This window comes from Brachyhypopomus gauderio, chromosome 10 (genome assembly GCF_052324685.1).
Source record: "Brachyhypopomus gauderio isolate BG-103 chromosome 10, BGAUD_0.2, whole genome shotgun sequence".
Taxonomy (NCBI): domain Eukaryota; kingdom Metazoa; phylum Chordata; class Actinopteri; order Gymnotiformes; family Hypopomidae; genus Brachyhypopomus; species Brachyhypopomus gauderio.
Genome location: NC_135220.1, coordinates 952,521 through 975,717, shown reverse-complemented (window position 1 = coordinate 975,717; position 23,197 = coordinate 952,521). Strand labels below are relative to the sequence as shown.

Sequence of the window (23,197 nt, the reverse complement as noted above, 5' to 3'; positions counted from 1 at the left end):
AGATACTGTGGAGATATTGAAAAGTGGAAATAAACAACCAAAACAAAGTCTTGTGATGTTGTGTACTTTTATTTAACTACAAGCAGTCAAGGTCGGTGAAACCGCAAGAACTGTGTTAAGTTCACTGGAGGAAGAATTTTTTACAAAAATATTACAACTACAGTCCACCCGGTCTGCCATTGAAATTTCTGGATATTTTGCAATAACACTAAGGCAGTCATTACAGTTGCGTCAACAAAGCCCACAACCACTTTGGCCTATTAAGGGATATTTTTGCCTTACACAATATTCATGCTGACAGCAATTATTCACGTGTTTTGTCTATTTTTTTTCCACCTTGTGTTTTAGCTAGAAAAACAAGTTTGAGGACCTCATTCAGGATGTTTGCGGGGGTAGCAAGTTCAAAACTTAATATGCTTCTCAAATGTGTGAAAGGGAGAACAAGATCAGGTAATCTAGAGGTATGCTGAGACTTCTATAAAGCGTTTGTTGTGACAGGATCTTGTTCTGTGTGGCCACGTGGCAAACGGCCATAACAACACCAGCGCGAGTGCCTTCAGATGCACTTGAGGTGGACACTTGCGGCTTCGACTCGGTTCCCCAGCGCCGTGCCGCGTCGAAACGACCCGTGATCACGAAGCACAGTGAGAACGGAGCGCAGCGATGGAGGCCAGGGCCCGTCGTGGGAGGCGTGTTGCGGTCGGGGCGGCGCTAGTGCGTGTGAAATGCTATCTGGGAGCCTCGCGTTCAAAGACTGCAGGGCCAGTCTCCCCTTGCCTGGCACATGGGCACACGAGATACGCTTTCTGTCCCAGAATTTCACAAATGTCCAGTTGAATCCTCGTCACTTGTTTGTGTGCACTGAGGCCAATCAATCTAGAGGAGAAAATTAAATAAATGAACTCAGGTCATGCAGAGAATGGCCCATGAAATCCACTGCAGGGTGGGGGGTGGGGGGGGGGGGGGGGGGTAGTTGTTGCTTTCGGAGTAAACAAGATGTCTTTTGGAACACAAAAACGAGTCAAACTGGCTGGTGGACAATATCAAATGTAATTATTAGAATGAAAGTGCTCCTGAGACAGGCATCCACAAGCATTCGCCAGTCCACCCCAGTAGTCAGCCTGGCTACCAGGTTTGCCCTGAGCTATCCCATCCTCAGGATGTTTTACACCCTTTTGGCATTTCTGTTTTTTGTGCAGGTTTTTTTTAACGTGTTATGTAAAACTATGAAATATGGGCACGCTTTGGGAGATGCAACATACATGCAAAGACAGGAAAGCAAGCAGTTTCAGCAATGGAAAACAGGTCAATCAAGAACTCAAAACCGGGGACTAATTTCTAACAGACATTAAACACGGGAAATCTCTGCATCTGTGTAACTCACCTGAAAACTAAGAGAAATCAATCTACCGTCATATATCATTGTGTAATTTTAGAGGACAATTGTTTGTCAGGCTCATTTCAACAGACAGGAAGGATAAGAATTCTTAATAACCACACGCCTTTCATCTTTTCACAAATCTCTGCTCCACCTCACCTAGGCTTTTATTTCCTAAACGTGCCCCTGTCCATCTCGTCAACATGATATGCAATCTGATCCAGTCTTGGAGGGGGAGGTCCCGGAGAATAAGGAACTCCAGGCTATACTTTAAAAGGAGCGACCTTCTTTGATGTTGGGATGAAACCAGAACACTGTAAGAGACGTTGTAAAAGTGGGCCGAACACAGATCGGCACGGAGTCGTCTCCCGTCTTCCGCGGAGCCTGCCAATTCGGGACTCGTTCTTAGCTCCTTCCGAACGCCTCTGCCGGCAGCCTGGTGTTCTGACGCTCAACCACACGATGCTGCTGCACAGCCAAGCACGTGCACACACACTTCCTGTAGCGACCGGCTTAAGCAGGCAGGTCGCACACCCTCAGAGGCTTCAGCTCAACCCCCCCCCCCCCCCCCCCCCAGACTGCCTTTTTTTGGAATTCTTTACTCTCACAAAGGATCACACAGTTAAGCATGAAAACGTATAATGCTGTCTTCCACGGCTTTAAAGAAAAAAAGAGAAAAGAGGAGCATTACACATAGCATCACTTCGGCTTTGTGAGAGCCACAAAAATTTGAGCGAAAACAAAACGCTTGTCGAGGCTAGTGAGTGTGAAGAGTGCAGATTCTGGCATGGCCCGGGAAAAGTCGTAAAAATATTTTCCCCCTTTTATTTAATGTCATCCATAACTCATTGCCAGGAAAAGCTAATCAATAGCACCTTAATGAAAACTTGAGCCGTATTTTATTTTGCCGCAGAGAAGGTCGCGCTCAGCGTTTGTTGCCTTGTTGGGCTTGGGGTTTGGTCCCTGGGCTGGGACACAGATGTGCATCACACTGAAAGATACCTTAAGTACTCACTCCCTTCAGCGAGAACCGGCTTATCAACACGCCGCATTTCCAATAGAGAGAGAGCTATCAAAAAAAAGAGTCAATCACAGATAAAAGTGCATCTATATTTCATCATTTGAGTTCGTCCATACCTCCTCTGCCAAACAGCTTCATATGGGAGAGAGAGGCACTCCGTGATAACTTATGACTTCCACTGCACAACATATTCCACCTGCATCATCATCTTGACTGGCCTCACAAAGGTTTGTTTTTACATTTTACAAACCATAAGGACGTGCAGCCGTTTCTCAAAGGGAGGCAAACGTTGTGCTCCACAACTGCACAAGGTTTTGACATACTGTTGTACCGAAAAGTGAAAGAAAAAAAAAAAAACCCCAAAAAAAACTCACTCATATCCTCCATCAAAATTTGTATAATCATCACAATCATCACTGCAACGGAGTAACGCGCACTGTGAATTTGACTGGATCGGTGCGGACCAGATCGGCAGAATGTTCACGTTCGCTGGGATGGAATGAGTGACGTTTGAGAAGATTCTCATGCTAATGGTTTCCAGTTCCACTCCAGACTCCAATAGATATGACAACCCTCAGGAATTATGCAGAGAAAGGTCATTTTTCTGTGAACCAAAAGTCACTTCCAACAAACTGCTCTTGACCTTCTCCTAACTTTCCACTCAATTAATCAAACCATAACTTTTCATAATACGTCACCCATATCTCCTGCCACGGCGGACGGCGGGAGGCGGTAACGCCACTGTCAGAAAACTGAAAGTCTCCACAAAAAGCTCCTCTTGGTTCATTCAGAGGCACGGCGACAACAGTTATTCATCAAAGAGGAAACTAATAACTCAAAGGTCAAGTCATAAAAAGACAATATCGGCCTTCGCTCTGATGCTCCATGCATGAGTCACATTATGTCAAGCAAAAGAGAGCTCTTTAACAGCCCGAGCTGGCGTCGTGGAGCAGGGCTAGCACAGAACTCAGGCCCTGTGTCTCAGCAGCACTGCCACAAACACTGAGGGGACAGGCTGTTTTGCCTGTATGACAAATATATTTCATATTTCCCTCCAAATCTCCGCTTTCTCCCGTGACACTCTTGAATCAATTAGGTCTTCTGTAAAGTGACACTTTAGCCGCTGTGAGTCATAAGCACTGTTTGGAACTTTCTTTCTATACTGGAGCAAAACATTTATATAGTGGAGGCCCGCGGTGAAACTGTCCAGCAGTGAAATGATATTTGCATAGATTTGCATGGTCAGATTGCAGTGAGGGTGGGCTGAGAGGACGAGCTTCTTACTGCACTGAGATGCTATGAGAGCTGACATGTTCCCTCAGACATCAAACCCCCCCTTCCCACACACACACACACACACACACACACAAAAGCACACAGAGATGGCCGTCCCAGCAAGTGGGAAAACATTATACATTTTTATGTAAACAGAATAAACAGAAGTCTATAGGAGTTATGAGAAAAAAATAAAGAGTTTCTACAGCTTATGAAAATGCTAGTTAATTATCAACTAGATTTACAATAGAACCATGCCAATAAAATCATAAAATACAAATGATTGGACAAGAAGGATTATATCTTTACTCCATTATAAAGGCGTTTTTTCTTAGTTCCACGATTCTTTTTTTTTTCTTTAAAAAAACAATGCATACTGTTTCTGCTCTCAGTACTACCATTAATATTTGAAGAATAATTTGACTTAACAGCATTTCACCACCACTATCATTTTCTATACACTATTAGCTTTCATTTTAACTTTAGCTTGATTATGTTGTGAAACTGCCCTACACACGTGTGAAGGCCTTGCGGTCTCTGCTGCCGTCTGCACGGCCTCGTGCGAGCTGAGACACACAGGCCCTGGGGGAGGAGCCTCTGACAGAGGGTGTACAGTAGCTCACCACTGGAGGCGGAGTCAAGCCAGCACGGGATGCTACTCACTCTCACTCTTTCTCCCTTCCTCTCACTCAGTCTTCCTCAGCTACTATCTCTCTCTCTCTCTCTCTCTCTCTCCCTCCCTCTCTCCCTCTCTCTCTCTCTCTCTCTCTCTCTCTCTCTCTCTCTCTCTCTCTCTCTCTCTCTCTCTCTCTCTCTCTCTCTCTCTCTCTCTCAGTTCTGGAGGCAGCTTGTGTTTACGTTCATCCCGCAGGCCATTTGTTTGTAGCACTTCTTGCCCCAGAGCGGCATGCATAATGCAGGAATGAAAATGTTAACAGTGGCAAATAAAATCGGCAAGGTGCCCCCACAAATCAGGGCAGTTTAGGAGCACATTTAATCATCCGTGCATAGGGGAGGCGCTGCGATTTATTGTGGCATTTCCAAGAAGATCAGGACCCCATTTTTCCAGGGCTTTCCCTAGCCACTCTGTGGGCCAGCTTCACTTCAGACCAAACAGAGGATCTTCTTTGGAGTAAAAGTCTAGCACATTTTCAGTCAGTGGCTATACCATCATATTTTTCACAGACAAGACATGTTAAAATATTACATAAACGTAATACGCTGTTGGATTAAATAACGTTTGTCCAGGTTTAATTGGTTCTGAATAACCCAGTCAAGTGTCTCGTCACGCCAAAATAGAAGAACCTTTCAAAACTCCAAGAGGTCAGCCAGTCGAAGAGTAATTAAAGTACGGCTTCTCCGAAGTGTCCTGCAGCCGAGGCCCCCAAGACTTTGTGAAGACACATGGTGGCAGGGAGGAACATAATCAATATCTCATGTGCCGAGCATGCAGGCTACCATAGAAATACCAATACAGCGTTCTCCACATTTAACCCCACTAATCAGTACCTGGGGGTAGTGGTTGGTGGGGTCTTGGGGAGAGCTAGATCCAGAAGCCCCAGTGTAACGAGATTGAAGACTACTTTGGCATTCAAAAGAGGAGGACTGGCGAGCGTCTCGGGGCCTGGATGCAGCGAGCCTCGCTGTGATACGATCGCCGCGTCTTTCAGCACTTCCTGTAAAGCAGACGGTCTAATCAAATTAGCCAGGGCGAGAGTTGCCTGAGCTTTTAGCCCAGGAGCACCTCACATGGGCCAGGCACCGTTAAGGTCTACCTCACTCCACCCAGCGCTCCACCTCCACACCACCTCCGCTCGCCTCGTCTTGGTTCCTGCCCTCGAGAGACCCTCTGTGTGGCTTGAGTCATTGCTAAAGGGAGTGCTAGGGGAGAGTGAGCAGAGGGGAGAGTGAACAGGGTGGAGAGTGAGCAGAGGGGAGAGTGAACGGGGTGAAGAGTGAGCAGAGGGGAGAGTGAGCAGAGGGAAGAGTGAATGGGGTGGAGAGTGAGCAGAGGGGAGAGTGAACAGGGTGGAGAGTGAGCAGAAGGGAGAGTGAGCAGAGGGGAGAGTGAATGGGGTGGAGAGTGAGCAGAGGGGAGAGTGAACAGGGTGGAGAGTGAGCAGAAGGGAGAGTGAGCAGAGGGGAGAGTGAATGGGGTGGAGAGTGAGCAGAAGGGAGAGTGAGCAGAGGGGAGAGTGAATGGGGTGGAGAGTGAGCAGAAGGGATTGGGGATCTTGTGGAGAGAGAGGGGAGACACACACTGCTGACAGGACCAACATCACCTCACTGTAGCCTGAAAGAATTATGTACTCAGATAGAGTGATAGAGTGATAGAGTGATAGAGTGATAGAGGGACACAGTGTCCCCCATCCCACCCCAGCCAAGCCCATCAACAACGCTACACTCACAGTGCAAACTGGACATCACAGCAGGTTTGCTTCTCCTCACAAGGGTGCAGATCAGGTTCTACGAAAGTGTCTTGGAGAGGAACTAACATTTTTAGTCCAATTATTTTAGACATACTGACTATCCTAGAACAAACTAGAAAAGATCAATTATATCTCAATTAGCTATTTTTAATTATTTTACTTTATTTTTACTTTCTGTTAACCATGTAGATATTGCTCAACTGTCAGAACAAGAAACTTCTAAACTTATTTGAAACATCAGCCAGTTTTATTGTCAAACTGTAACCAAATACAAAACCATTCAACATACAGGAAAAGCAAAAATATGAAGCCACTTAAATGATCTGGTGAACATATGTGTGTTTGCACTAACACCCCCCACCTTCCAAAACTATGGCCTTTAATAACAAACAACATACCACAAACCAGACACTTGGTTTCAATATTGTACAATCATTCCTATTTTTAGAAAGTGCAGTTTGTTCGACTTTTTAATAACACAAATTAGTAACTAGGTTCATGTGACCATCAAATAAAGAGCAGAGAGGGGTGATGTTGGAGAGGAAGGGTCTGCGGAAACATCTGGGGAGAACAGAGGAGTTCTGGGATTAGAGCTGCACACTGGCCAGCCCCGCCCAACACCTGGACCTGACAGCAGTCTGGGGTGCCTATCCCACTGGGCAGCGCTCCTGTATGCAAATGTTCAACAACAGACAGTGATTCACTACCAGAAGCTGATTCGTTGATTCTGTTGTCCTAACATAGAGGCAGCTTCCTTTGCTAAACCACCTGCCGTTTAAGACAAATAGACCAGAAAACTAAAAAGCTTTATGTACAGTAAAACATTATGTGCCATAGAAACCATTCTGGCACAAAACCACAGGTAGTTTGGCTTTGGATATTTTCATGTGAAAAAAAAAAATTATATAATTTTGGAAATATTCGTATGAAAGCTATGACTTTTTTTTCCATGACAAGAGTTTTGTTACTGAAGGACCATTTCCCCAGCTTCCTGGTCTCAAAGAGGGTTCAGTTCAATTAAAGTGGTTTTATACAAGCCCTCATTATGGGACGGTCATACTACAAACACAGAAACACATCATATAACTTTCTCATGCCTCGTGGCTAGTAGCGCCACAAAATTTAAAGCTTTTCACAATAAAAAGATAAGGAGCACTTTAAACCTTAGCACTGGCGCTGTGATGTACAGTGTGCCATTAGAGTGACTGTCTCACTGATGCCACAGTTGTGTCATTTCTCTCTGCAATGTCCCATGACTTATAAAATGCTCTGGGTTTTAAACAATGCTTAGATATTTACTGAGCACATCAGGACAGACAAGGCAAACAGTATAAGCAAAAAGAAAAAAAGGTGTCCTAAGTTCTTCCACAATAGCTATAAATCATGTCCTGTTTATGGCCTCTAATAAGTTGATGCAAGGCCATTTTTCTTGCTGCCCATCGTTCAAACATTTAAGGCATATTTACAAGGAACTTGTTAAAATATTTAATAATATTTAGTGGCAATTTCAGAGTTGCCAGTCAGCGATGGATTTATTCCCTTTAAGTGTTTAAAAAGGCGACGACATGAATAACAAACTGTCAAAATTACCTCATTTGCATAGACGGGCTATAACTCGGACACCTTGCATTAAAAAAACGAGGTTTTTAACAAAACGAGCTATAAAGCCAGGACGCAGCATGAGTGATGGCGTGCGACTCCCCGGCAAAGTCGTGCCAAGGCAGACAGCTTCCCAGCTACAGATGCTGGCGAGATCATGTCAGCTAATAAAGGAACATATATCCGCCAACATGGCTTATTTATCCCACACGGATGAGCGCAAGATGGAACAACTCCTATAGAGTAGTTTAATTAATTGTGATAAAAAGCTAATTCAGGAGCTCGGCTCAAGTTAGCCAAAGGAGAGGTCGGTTTTTTTTTTTTTTTTTGCAAATCACCCTCGGCTGTCAAATATTTCATCCATAACTTCCAGATTTACAGTCAACGATACGTGAGCCAGTTGTTGACTAGGCCTTCCAAATTGGCCTCATAGGCTACAGCAGCTAAAACCTTATTACTATATTACTAATTAAGAAAAATCTGATTATTATAGAACATACACGAGGCTTTTTCCACCGTCTGAGACACCATGTCCATCTCTGATCGGCATGGCCTGATTCACACGTCCTCTTAGGTCCCTGGGTTGGAAGTGAAGATTTTTGACCTGGCACTGGCCTGGCTGGTGTGCGGGGAGAAGGGCCCCGTTGATGCTGATTGCAGGGCTATGAGTAGTCTCTCCCCTGTGCCCTCTCAGTGCAACTCTAATTAATAGCCTATTCATCTTCACTGATCTGAGCCTGCACACGCAGTAATATATGGTTAGTTTGGCGAGCAAGCTATTAAAGTGCAATAACCAAGTGCAGGCACTCGATTTGGGAGAGCAACACCTTCTTACCATGGAGGGGAAACAATTAATTTATTTGATGATCCTCTGCAGCCAAACGCTTGCCTGAATTTGCTAAGGGCCCAGAGATGTCGGAGGTACTCGCATGGCTCCGGTTTTTGGCTGGAGCTTTTCTCGCACAGACCCGGCCAGACCTGGCCTCCGCCTGACCCCCCCCACCGTCACCTCCAGCACAGCTGAAACATCGCTCCGCAAAACTCACAGGTAAAGATCTCGCCGCCTCTCTTCGCCGATCCTCTTCAATCAGCTTTTCATTAGACGGACTTAATAGTCAACCCGAGTGATGACCACATTTTATTTGCAATCATAGCTCTTCCATGAAGAGGACCCTTCAAGAAGAACAGTGCCCGAAAGTGTCCATTAAGATGCTTCAGAATAAACAGCTCGGATGAGATGACTGGCACGTCTGTGATGGAGGGGCGCGCGTGGTGGGAGGAGCCTTCTGTGGGGACGGGGCTCAGTAGTGCCAGGTACAGTGCCAACAGGATCACCTTGTGTCTAATATCAGGGCCATTTCTGTGTCTATGTCAAATACCCCGAAGGCGCAACCGAGGGCGAGGCTGTATGCAGAGCTACCATGCAGAGCAGATGATTATTTTGGAATTATATCCCATAATATCCATCTTACCAGGATACCAAAAACTCACAAGACACTGGCGGTTAACCAAGTCATTCAAGGAAAGCTTGTAAAAACACTTCTGCGTCAAACCAAGCCCATCATCCAGGATATCCCAGAAAAGATCAAGCAGACGATCTCGGTGTGTTTCTCAAGGTTGAAGATTCACCCATTCCAAAGCTGGCACTCTCTACAACAACATGTACAACTGCATGAACACACACTGTTAAACCGTTAGAACCTTTCTGTTAATCATCACAGCCTTCTCTTTGACGTACCCTTATTAGACAGAAACAATGGGGAAAAACACATAAATGTAAAATAATCTCTTTTGTATTTCACGGTTATGGAAAACTGAAAAATTCAGACAACGCAAGATTTATTCTGGGCCTATGCCTGCTGGAGATTGAGCAAAACCTTTTAAACCCTTTAGTCTTCTTGCTAGAACTAATCATGTTTTTGTTTCTGCAGATTAAGGCACTAATTGACGAGGTTTTTTTCGTTGAGGTTTTTTTTTGGAGGACAGCCCATATGTAAAACTGAACAGTGTACCTCTTATTCATATAGCTTAAGTCCTCTTATTAAACTTTCATCACATCACATTTTGGTTAAGATTAAAAAACAGCCTTAAAAGCAGCTTTTTGCTACCAAAGGAACCAAAAAATAATTATTTTCACATATTAAAGAGGTGTCTTGAACTATTATCTTTTAAATATTAACAAACATGCATTTGAAAAACACTGACTTTATATAAAAGATCACTTCAATTAAAATATGTAAATTATACAGATTAACTAAATTTACATAGTCTAAGACTAATTTGCATGTGTGAAGTGTATTGTGGACCTGAAACAGAGTGCTGGTGGCCAGCACGGTTACAGCCGGGTGTGGTATGGACAACGGTCTGGCGGGATCAGGCATCCACTTCATCAATTCATTCATGTACACTGCACTATCAGCCCGAGGACAATATTTGCAAATTAACATCACATGACATAAGCTGTTGATTCCAGCGTCGGGGACGTTGCTATCCAGCCTCTCGCGTGTAAAATAAGGTTGAGGAGCCGAAAGCTTGATGAAAAAGAAGTCGGGCATCAGACAATGCCAACCATCTCTCCACAACAGCCAATCAATCCTTTGATAGTGTGGGAGGTGTAGCCAGCTCAAAGTGGGCTACACAGTTTCGGGCCAAGCACGTGTCTTTCCCTGTCTGTCTCCATACATACTGTATAACACTATCACAAGACCCAAAATAGACATGCTGGCTGACCCATGGAGTGTTTGGAATGTGGATTCAGACAAGACTGACAGCAGTGGCTGTTTCTGAGTTCTGGGTTTCTAACCCCCAATAAAACCAGAGACTTATTTTTCTACTGTGTAAATGTAACTGAGGCATTCTCAAATGAAAACCAATATTTCAGTGCAACCTCTGCACCCCAAATCCTCCCAGATCGTACAGAGCCTGTCCAACACACTTTTGGAGGGTTTTTTTTTTGTGCATTTTGTCACGTTGCTCTTTCTATGACTAAAAGGACAGGTTATGTTGACAAAAAGAACTTCCCCACCCATATTCTTCTCCACCCAAGTTAAATACTGCAGACTGTTGGGGTGTGGTTGCAAAATAAACACCAAAAATGTATTTGTACATTCTTTTTTTTTCCATTTTCTCATAATGAAATGATCACATGGCAGTGCCTAATTGTGGTTGGCAGGGCAGTGTAGTTAGAGTTCGGGCCACTCTGTGAAAAAAACTTTCTTGCCAGAAGGCCTCAGTCGAACATTACTGACTCTTTATTTCTAGAAAAGATAAGTTATGAGCAATGGATTTAATTAACCACTCCTCACATTCAAACACTTTGGGGGACCACAAATAATTTTGAAGAATGAATGAACCAAACTGTTAACGTGTCCAGGTACAGTCAAAATCCAGTGCAGTTCATGTTAATACAGGCCTAGGCTAATATTTATTTCAGGACATATCAAGGTCCTTTAAATAATTGTTTCTAATGTAAGGCTCATCAAACAAGAGCTATTAGTGCAAAGCAGGATCAACAGCTAAGACTGGATGGATAAGACTTTCTTCAAAGTAAATTACCTATTCACCAAACCAACAATAAATGTCGGTTGATTATCTGCGTGTTGTCAGTTGCAAAAGGGGATTTGCTGATATAGCTCATACAATCATTACTGGATTCTGTGCAGTTCAGTCATGGCAGTCATGTTATAACATGTTAAAACATAATATAAGTGTGAATTTAGGGAAGAGAAGGGAAGGGCAAACACCTTGTTAAGAGTGCTGTGAGAAAATTGAGCGGGAGGAGTCCTGGCTGCGTAGAAGAAGAGACTCAGGTCACAGAGCACACGCAGGAACCTCATTTCACCAGTGTCACTCTTTCTAGTCACTCTGCATCACAAACACGTCCAGGCCAGCTCCCTAATATTTTCCCCTGCGTTATCTGTTTTCTGCTAACGAGACGTCACTAATATGTTCTGGAATGCCGGGTGAATGGACAGTTTGATTGGCTACAAGGAACTTAATGATGTATACCAAATGTATGAGGACAGCTTCGTAGCTGCCTGTGAGAGCGGCTCCTTTTTTGGTGAGAAAACATACTTGTTGACAAGATTTTCTAAAAGGGTTTGTCATTTTAAGCAGGCTTTAATCTCAAATTAGGGCTGATGATTCACTCCCAGGGTGCCACCTCCTTTTTCCAATCTAACAGCCTCCTGGTTGCCTGATTCTGCATTTTCCTTCAGTTGGTTAAATTGTAAGGACATGCACGACAGAAGCAGTATAATTAAAAGAAAAACAGTTTTCTTGTCTCTCTCTTCAAATGTGGCTGATTGTATATACCTGTGTTCCTTTTAACTAATTAAAACAGCAAATCAAATACTGTAAGTTGCCTGTTTACTTAAGCCCATAAGACAATTGAAGTGTGGATTCTGTTTTATTGTTCCTCTCTCCAAACAGCATCCTATTCTGACTTAATTTGCACCAGTGTGTCTTCCTGAGAGCAGTCTACAGTCATCTTTAAACGGCTCCATTTAAAATGCAATTTGATTAGCTGCCAAATTGCTACGAAGTCATCGCCACTGCAGCACAGGGAAAGGGGGTAAAATTTAATTAGCATTTGTACATAAAAGAGGGCCTTTGTCGTATTTTGCACGACGCAATGCCGAATGACCAGAGCGTTCGTATCTTCTCTGCTCCGGTGGGTTCGTGTTAATCGATCTGAGGGGAGTTGACGAAAGAACACGTAACAGGCAAAACAAAAAAAAACAGCTTCAACAGCGCAGCCTCGCAAGACTTGCCGTGTTTAAACAATCCAGGACTTTTCTTTAATCACAGTTTAGAAAATTGGCTGGGCCCAGCAGTAGAAGACGTCTGCAGCTCCCCACAGCCATTAATGAGATTCGCTGAGGGTTTCCCCTTAAAATATTTACGCCGTCCCATGGCACAACCATATTGTCCTAGAACGAGGAGATAAGAGCCAAGGAGGTGTGCTGAAGTTCTCCTAATCAATTTTCTAATTACTGAAGCGGCTATAGGAGAAGAGAGGAATCCCTTCTGGCAGAGCTGGATCCTAATAAACGCTGAAAAATTTATTTACTCTGCGCGCCAAGTAGAATTCTGAAGTGGAATTAGCGCAAGGGGGGCTGATTGAGAGAGGCTATGCAGCGGCTGTGGTCTTCCTCCAGACAGAGAGGGGGCTAAGCAGTCCTGGCGTCAGGAGGATACACCAGCGCCTCGCCACACAGCGCAGTACCTGCTCTTAAGGCAGGGTCACGGAGCCTTAAAGCGGATGCATAAAAGCACCGACACTGCCCCCATAAAGACGAGCTCACATAACAGCCATATCAACAACCTACCATTTCTAAACCAAGGTTGTAAAAAAAAGGGGGGGGGGATAAAATGGAGAATGAAAAGGGAGGGAAAGAAAGAAAGAGAAAAGGAACACAAAACATTAAAAATGAAAGAAAAAGAAGGAAGGAGGGCAAGATTAAGAGAGGGGGAGAGAGTGCAGACGGAGGAGGAGTGAGGATGTCTGTATCTCTGTTCAGTAGAGGGCACAGTGATGGCAGACTGGGGGGGTGTTTGATGGCACTCCTCCACCCCGAGCCGGAACAACGGCCCCGTGCTACGGCAGAGGCCAAGTGACAACACTGAGCCTGTCAGCCCGAGCGGCCCCCGCGTCCTCCCAGAGGTTAGGAGGAAAAGCTGCCGCCTCCCTCCAGGTCAGACGTGCCGACCGCAGCCCCGTTTCGCCGCCCTGCCCCGCGGCCACGCGCCCTCCTGCCCTGCCTGTCACACCCCACCGTATGTCACCTACCGCGCGAGCATCAATTACCATAAACTAAAACCTCCTGCCGCTCCGAACACCCGGAATATTCCTCCTCCGCGACGGTGCCGGCGCTAACAGCCGCCCCGCTGAACAGTTTTGGCCGTGTTCGGTGCATTAGCGAAGGCCAGGTGATAACTGAGAAGCAAGGCGCAGAAGAGCAGGTTTCACGCCCATCCTCCCCTGGAACGGGACTCAGTCTGCAGACGTGGAAAGGCTGTGACAGCCATTGGCGGGTTTTGCCTCCCGGTGAGGGGGCTCTCCTCCGCTCACTACAGCTCACTTTAACTTGTTACTGCTGCCCCTAGTGGAGAAAAACCTCCTCCTGTACTCGGTGACAGACTTAATAATGCACACTTGGATGAAGAATGGTGAGATTCTGGGCACCACTGTGGGATTCGTTTATTTCAGTGTTGCCCCATGTTCATTAAAGAAGAATGGTTCTCTGATGGACTAAATATTATTTATATTCATGTTTGTGCCACAGCTGTGATTCTGTGGCCACGTTATTTTCGGTCAACCCACATCATGTTCAGAATGTCAGTGTCAAATTATAGGATTCTCACAATAAGACAAAAATGGCTGTTCCCTTAAAAAATACGCAATTTTGGAATTATTATGTCACACTCTGTGGCCACCCGTCAGTTCAAGCCGGACGTAAGGCCAGAGTTCCACCTGATCTTAACACGTTTCTTACTGCATAGCCAGAGCATGTACAGCAAACCAAAATGGATGTCTTAAAAGAGGCAATTAAGCATTATCACAAACAGCTCGTTTAGCAGACAGCAGCACAGATGAATCAAAGGCTAAACAAACCCCACCGGGCCTTTGAGACAAAAACAACTAAAAGAAAAAAAAAAAAAAAAAAGGCCCGTTGCTGTGACATTTTGTTCCTCTCACCTCAACGCACACCAGCCACAATGGACTGCTTTGTGGAGGTTCTGGGCTCTGATCACCATGGCGATGACTCTCTGCCACCCAGGTCGCCCCCGGGGGCCATGGGCGCAGGTTGCCGTCAGCCAGGAGAGAGAGGAGAGAGGCGGGGAGGAGAGAGTGAGAGAGAGAGAGAGAGAGAGAGAGAGGAGCGCTCTGCTACAGGAAGGATGCTCCAACAGGTGCTCCACGCTGATGTAACACCACCAGCCGGCACGAAGCCACGTCAATCCCAGAGGCTCGTCTCCAAGCCCGCCTCGATACTTTCCATCTCTGAGCCAGAAAACAACAGCACCACAAAAACGCGAGCAATTACCGGGCACGGCCGGCACCACAGACGACCCGCCGCTGCGTGCAGAGAGGGCAGGAGACGAACGATCCCAGCGAAAGGCCCCGAACATCTGCCTGAAGGTGAAGCTTCTTTAGACGCCACGCCGAGGCAGAGGGGGTATGACGGCGCAGGTTTGGAAGGGCAGCTGCATCTCCGGGAGAGGACCTGCCCAGACCGGGTGGGTCCGGATGTTTACCGCACTGCATAATTGTGTATTATTCAGATCTAGGTACGATGTAGCAGCACACGGCTCACACATCGCCCATGCAGCAAAATACATCACTACACGCTTATCATACACAGTCTGCAGACTGCGTTAAGAGTTCATAAACATGGCCTCTAAATAGGAAAACTGAAAAAGGCCTCCAACAAGGGATATTAAGTGTAAAATGACACAGCGTGAGAGATATTTAGTGCCCGTGCTGAAAATAAACTTTTCTCAGGAGGAAAAAGAACACGTAGGCACAAACCTTAGGAATATAAATGCAAGCAGTACAAATGATTTGTCTCTATGTACATGTTTGCACGCTCTAACTCGGCCTCAAATACTCCACCAGCTTCCTCTGTGATAATTCACTAAACTCACTTGTAAGCTAAACACAGCTTTGTCTATGCAATCACTTAATCTTCTCGCAACTGTATTAAATACCTGGCAGCCAACACTTACATAACAGCATACATCAGTACCTGTTACCTGTTTACAATGCAGTATTTTTCCAATGAAACAACTGGGCCTTTTGTGTTTTATTTTTAAATTAATGCTACCAAGAATATGTTATATTGAGCAAACCCACCTGATTCAGACATTCAGTTTCAAAACTAATTATGTGGCGTGGAACAGGAGTTTGAGACATCGTCACAGGAAGGTTTCCTGGCTGAGAATGCGCAGTGCAGTTTCAGTAAACATGTCACCCTTTTACACCCCATTTCATTTCCTCCGCCACAGCAGGTCTGCTGGAAGCGTGGGCATGCGACCCAGAGAGCCGGGCCCGGGCTCCGGGGCTGGCACGCGGACCGGACTCGGCACCACCAGAGCCACGAGCAGCCCAGCTGGCCGTTGGGAGCACGTGCTCATGTCCCCGCTAACCTTGGCCGGCGTTGGGATTAGCTTGCATTTACACTCAATGCTCCTTCTTTTCTTAAGACTTATTAAGAATGATAATGAGCTCGGGAAGGGGCAGCCTGTCCCTTTCTCTGTCTTGTTAGTTTGCTTTTCTCTCCTCCCTACTCTTCTCTCTCTCTCTCAGTCACTCCCTCCCTCTCTGTCACTCCATATCCTTCTTTCTTTCTCTCCTTCTCTCTCTCTCTTTCCTCTCACTCGCTCTTCCTCCTGTATTGAAAGGGCCCTGGACAAATTACCAAAAAGGCCATTTTCATCTGTGAAGTGAAGGCTTAAATCGATACTTATTTCGTGCCTTCAAAATCAAGCCCATATTACTGTTGTCGCTGTGATTTGTTTATTTTGCTCAAGAATTTGCGTGCTCCTTCGGTCAAGGGGAAACGCTCGGGACGCAATTCACCTTGAACCTCAATTATATTGGATTTCTCCACTGGTTGATCAAGCATGCAAAGAGGACATTCCCCCTGCACTAAAATAAAAATAATAATGATGATTAAACAAACATGAGGCTGTGCATGCTTCTCTGGTGAGGGCAGTAGATTTTACAAGGCCTACAGTAGTGTGAATATAGATACCAAATCATTACTTTGTGCAATTTACAAAGTGGAGGTGTGAAAAGCAATTACACTACATCTTGAGTTCTGTCAGTGTGGAGTGGAATTATGAATGTGCACTGGGCTGCAGGTTCGAAACCAAGGTCAAGCAAAAAAAAACGAAAATGAAAACATATCATGAAACGTGCTGGTCAGAAGACAAAACAAAAATATCAGATATATCCCTTATGAGTGAAATACCATACACATATATAAAAAGTTTTTATAAGGTGTTTAATTTAATCTGATTGGATATTTTGTGCAACTTGAGTGAAGTCATTATTATTTACTTTGTTTTTATGCTCTATCCCTAAACTATCCAACTATGTCTGTATCAGGTTTTTTAAAAAGCTGCATTTAACAACTGAGCAACTAGTCATTCGATCATAAATTGCAGGTGCTGCATTGTAATTAAAGAACATACTATAATCAAGATAAACAAATACTAAGCTCCGCCCATGCTGAAACCCATTTCAAAAGGGCTCTCATCACTCAGGCACAGACGTTTGTGTGTTTATACACAAATTCACACGTAAACAATGTCATGTTTCTGTAGACTAAAGAAGTGTGACGTTATTAGAGTGGATTTGACAAGAACACACATTATCAGTTTGCAGTCTTTTAAATGGGAGCTGTTGTCCTAATATATTGATCAGTCTGTATGTGGACCACCAGTTTTAATCATGAGTACGTGATGGCGAAGACGCTGCAAATTCAGCACGGACGTCGTTCCCCAGGACACGGAGTAAACGCTGCCTCGCAAACGGGAGGAGGAAGAGGAGGAGGAAGAGGAGAGGACGAAGAGAAGTAAATAAGTGACAGATGGACATTGGCGTGCTTCATCAACACCGAGGCAGCGGAGCACCTGTAAAAGCGCCCGGCCCGGGTGGGGCGGCTGGCTGTCCAGATGGGAACACACCTTCAGAAGTGTGGGCCACACGCCTCCGCAGGGCCCCGGGCCCCACGCCGAACCTCCACGCCGAGCCCCAGCTCAGGACACTGGGACAGGGACACGCCGGTTGAGGCACAGATGCCCCGTGGCTCACGCACACCTTCGCCACCCGTTACATATGGCCCGTCACTAATCTCCAACGCTGCAGCCAACGCTGGACCCACTCAGGGAGCAGGAGTCGTCCGCTAGGACTTGATGCTGTCCGCTGGTGAAACACTCCTCATGACGCTGGGAAATAAAGGTGATGACAAATGCATACGGAAAACGCTAAACTGCAACAAGACAGAAGCGCGTGTGACGTACAGTGCTGTCACTTCTTAAAATGCTGTCAGTAGCAAGACATATAAGGGTCAGACATTCCCAGAGTATCAAAGATTAGTCAAATAAGCCACACCCACAAGGATAAACAACATCTTTAAGAGGATACATTAACTAAAGTGAAGAAAAGAAATCATAACTAAATATAAGTTTTGTGTTTATGTTCATCCTGATACCACAGGCATTTTAAATAGGAGACGACTTTCCCTGAATGATTGGTTTAACTGGGGGAGGGGAGGGGGGGGGGGTAATTAATTACTTATGTGAGCCATTGCATGAGAAAGACAATAAACCTGCCTGGTCGCCATGGATATGACATATTTGCTCTGAAAACAACACAATAATTAGCAAAGAAGAAAGATCCAGCGAGAATAAGCATACCCAAGGGTTTAAAGAGCCAGTGATCTTTTCTGACTCTCTCTTGCGTTCAGCTTATGTGCACAAATTGTGCATATATACAGGTTGTTCATATTTACCAGCCACTTACAAAAGGAATACATTTAGAAAGGTTATATGAAGTTGCATGGTACAGTAAACGATGTTTACTCGTGTTAATCATGAAATAATGCGTAACGAAGCTCTTAACTGAATTATCTATGTTTATCTGTCTAAATACACTTTCTTTAATGTTAAACTAGGTGCCTGAGCAACTGAACACATGGCACGGAAATAAACATAAGGTGGAATTTATGTTTAAGTCGTCTTGCATCCAATGTTTAATCAATCCACAATCCCTCATATGCTTTATACCATGGACTAAATTAGTCTGTTACAGCGCAACAGAAGCACAATAAGTCATTACGGAGAGTCAATGTTCAGAGGCTCTGGTTCAACCAAAAAATCACAGGTAATCTATTTTGCAATTATCAAAACAATAGAAGATACAAACGTGGGGCTGTGAAAGTTTCACAAGGATACAGCAACGTGAAAGACATGTTGCGTGTGGCAGACAGAGCAGCCCGTCGGAACAGAAACGGGTCAAACGCGACTGTGCGAGTTTGCAGGTTCGTGTAAACTACTCAGTGGTACTGTAGCCTGTGTGTGTGTAAACTACAGTGTCACTATAGTGTGTGTGTGTAAACTACAGTATCACTATAGTGTGTGTGTACGGGGCAGCGTGTGTAAAGGACATGTCTCACAAACAACCGTCAGTATTAGGACACTATAGTCCTCACATGTCATCACGCACTATTTCAGTAGCACGGAAGACCCGTCAACTTCCAGGGCTGTTTATCCGAACCAGACACGAACCGAACGTTAACCGGCTCACTGTCCTGTACTGATGTTGAATTGGCACTGTATGTATGATCTGATAACTTCCGCATCAAGTCACGTTTTTTTAACCTAATGTCCAAATACTAACGCACACTTGGTTAGTGTAGATCAAGTGACCAGCGTCTATTAACGCAAAACTTATTTTCCCATTTAGTTTCATTTCGCGACACTAGTAGCTACTCCATGAGTTATTATGTAAGGTGCAATTGACTTCAGACGCACAATGCCGGTTGATATAATATCTGTAACATGCTACAACAGTAATATTAACATTAACACTCGTGCATTAAAAACAGACATAAACTGGGTTTTAAACATTACAAATCTAGAGAGGACACCTTACACTTTACTACTTAAGTCTACAAGTTTTGATTGCAATCGATGACACGTGTTAAAGAAAGGTTACTGTACCCTATTTACAAATGCAACTAGACGAGAGTGAACGGCACCGGGTCAGCACCGCACCGGGTCGGGCAGCCCAAAGACGCGCTAGAAACACGCCTCAGGTTACGAAGAGAAAGTTGACAGCTAACCTGTTTAATACTGTCTGAATGTTCGCGGTAATGTTAAGTACTGCGTCGCCTCCACATCTTAACTTCTGGTCACCTTTTGCAAACGCGACCCACTCGGAACCACTTTATATGTTTCAAATAAGTGAGGGTTTCCTGGACCGATCAGCGCGGTGTCCGTTGGGTCGAGTTGAGTCTACACTGTTCGACTGGTCAAGTGTGTCAAGCGGTACAGTCCAAATACACCGCATCTCCTTCACTGACCGTGAACACCTGATCAAGTCAACACAGCCATACACACATTCTTTATTTTCACACACCGATATAAGTGATCTGAATAGTAGTGGATAGTCGAAATAAAGTCTTACCTGTGAACTACTTCGTCGGTTTTCGTTGACTTTCCAACTTAAGAGAAATGTTGTGCAAAAGGTGGATGCCTAGGGAGCATGCGTGATCAAAGTTGTCTCATTTTTTTCATTTTTTTTTCTTGTGTTATTATTGCATTTTCCTATTTCTAACACAGGGCGAGTCGCCCGGAAGATCTGCCCTGGAGACCGCAGTGGGAAGTGGAATCCTTAATTGAATTTCTCGGCGAGCAGCTGTGAGGCGGAAAAGCTGGAACGGATTCCTCTTTTCTGACCCGACAGGTTAACTGCAAGCTGGAGCTTAACCTACAGTCGTTTTAGGCCTGTTGAGTCAATGAATTGTACAAGACACAGGCCTAATTTCAGATTCCGGTACTACAGGCTTCACAATCATGCAGTTCTTATTTCAAAACCACATTGTAGGATGATTCATCATAGGCTATCAGGTGCAATTTTCCACGGTTTATCCAAAGTATGATGAAGTATTGTGCTTTTGTACATGTGAATAGAACAAGCATCTTGAATCAGAGAGTACAAGAATTACTAGAGTTGTTTTGTTTTTTAAAGAAAAATCATGGTTAGTTTGGAGCTGGGGGAAATACTTTATATTCTTATTACATCAATATATGCAAAAATATATTTGACTTTGAATATGTTGTTTCTGGTTGAATCTTTCCATTTTCAAATAAAATCAAGCTATAAACTCTACCTCACTGTTATCTGGTGAGAAATGGGAACTCTAAGGAACCATGAGAAACAGAACCAATATACACTCATTCAGCACTGCCAATAATAATGTGATTCTGGATTCTGGATGGACAAAATGACTCATATCAGTATTCAGTATCATAAAGCACATTTTTACCATTCAGACTTCCCATTTGAACTAAAAGTGGTTTTGAAAGGTAGCAGTTTCTGACGGTGCACCTCTTCACCTTTTACAATGATGATGAACAAAGGCAGGAAGTGAAAGATTTCAGTGATTACTGCTCCTTCTAACTTTAAACATGTAGTGCTACAAAATTAATGTGCTGGTGCAGGTACTGACTACTGACTACAAATGTACAACACTTTCATGATGCGTTAATAACATTAATTGTAGTCTATTAAAATATTCCTTGTTCCTTATATATATATATATATATATATATATATATATATATATATATATATATATATATATATATATATATATATATATATATATATATATATTCCAGAAGTGAGCCTGTAAGAACTAAAGGAGAAGTGATAGTGTTTTAAACCTGAACTTCCCCTTATCTAAATTCTGCAGTCTTGCGAACTATTGACAAACAGATTATTGCCAATTAGCACTTTTGTGACGTGCCCTGCTCTACATAATAAAGAATCAGAAGTGGTCGATTGCACAGTCAACTAACAAGGTAGGGTACTGGACTCTCTGTTTTACCCAGTGTCAGAGTGTACATCATTCTCTAAGAGATTCTCATTCTCTATCTGCATGATGTCACGTCACTGGGGTAGAATGCCAAGATCATGTTAAAAATAATAATAATTATGTTGTCTTGGGATGACTCTTTCCATTTATAGGTTTGCATATGCTATATACCTTGGGATACGAATGATGAATTATTTCATGTTAACTTCTTTAAATCAGTTACTAAATATAAATATGAATAATCTCATAATTTCATTATTGCTTAATGCAGATTTAGAAAAAAACATACTTACCTTTAAACATTTTTCGAAACTTCATTGGCCTTTACACTCTTGGCTATTAATGCCAAGTAGAATAATATAGTTGATAAATATTACAAGACACATTCATAGTTTAACTCCCCATCCTATTACTGTCAGCGGGATACTGTTACAAATCGTACATATTTAATGTTCAGATAGCCCACTGTGTTCAGAAGCATTGCTTGTGTTCTCTGGTTCAAATTGTTGGGTTCAACACTTTTAAACAGTCAGCTTTAACATCCAGGGATAAGAAAGTGCTTCGCTGAAGTAATACAAGACGTCTGCAAGCATACACCTGAGCCTGAAACTCTACTGAAGTAAGCATCGTTCAAAAAAAAAACTCCTGCTTGTTGTCATGCTAGTCCTACAACGAGAGAGAGAGAGAACCCCACACAAGGAACTTCTAAAAGTATTCAGACTTCCTTTGGGCCGTTCTGCATAACTTTAGAGTTGGATGACAGAATGTAGATGTTGAACTCTGATCATGACACTGATTCCACATACCCATCAATCAATTCCCCTGATGTTGCAATACGGTGATACGGAATAATAATGTAGTAAGAAAGGCCAAAAATCAATACATTATTCTGCAGATCACTTGATTCAGTAATGACCAGCACAATTATTGCCATCCATTGATTCATTAGGGCCAGTCTCAAGGGCAGACCCAACAAACCCCAAGCCTGCACCAGTGCCATCTCCAATTATGAAACATTAAGAGCTAATAACAAGGAGGAACAAGGTTAGAAGAGCCACACTGCTACGCTGATCCACTTAAAACATTTATTTTCCCTTATTTGTATATCTAGTCCGTGTTTTTATAGTCTCATATTAATCTCAGATGCATAATAGAAAACAAAAAAAAAATGTCAGAAGGTTAGTGATCAAATGTCATGACTTTAGGAGTAGTGTGATTTGTTTTAACACACAGCAGAATGCTGGTTGCTCATTTGAGCTTTATATATATTATTTAGCCAGTGATCCTACAGAGTAGTCCAACCTGAAAGTGCTCTTACGTGAGCAAATACATAAGCACATTTTCCATCTTTAATAAACGAATGCTAAAGCATACTGACACTACGACAAGTGAACAATAGGAATTGACAGAACTGATGAATACCACCTTCAACATCCACATTGACTGTGTGATAAAGCACTGCCCATATGGCAAAGTTAATGTGTAAGCATTTTTACCTTAAAGACACCTGTGCTCTGCGCAGACAGAAAACCCTGACACTGGATTTACTGGGATATTAACACCTCTAACCAGCTGAGCAGGGACATTTTGACCCCTCAGTATCACAACATGTCTAATGCACTAATGGAACAGCACGACTTACAAGAAAGAAAGAAAGAAAGAGAGAGAGAAAGAAACTTAATAAATGTTGAATTGTTTCCAGGCGTAATGCTTCATGTTTCTTATCAATGTTGCTCTGAATAAAATGCACCATTTTATTCCAAGTAAACACCTGCAGAGGTGCCCGGATAACCTGGGCAGGGCTTAATCAAGGTAGAACTCGCACTGAAGGGCAAGTGGCTGGCAATCACCTTAATTAGATGAACCCAAAAAAGCCCCCCAA

The 23,197-nt window shown here is 43.7% G+C and overlaps 1 protein-coding gene across 2 annotated transcripts in view; it reads right to left on the bottom strand.

The window, feature by feature from the left end:
- The window catches only part of casz1 (castor zinc finger 1), a 149,103-nt gene extending 128,962 nt beyond the window's left edge, over window positions 1–20,141 (bottom strand). For both annotated transcript variants that reach the window (XM_077018491.1, XM_077018490.1), the window contains exon 1: window positions 19,902–20,141. The gene's annotated coding sequence lies outside the window, so the exon portion shown is untranslated. The remainder of the gene's footprint in view (window positions 1–19,901) is intronic.
- Window positions 20,142–23,197: the final 3,056 nt, after the last annotated feature.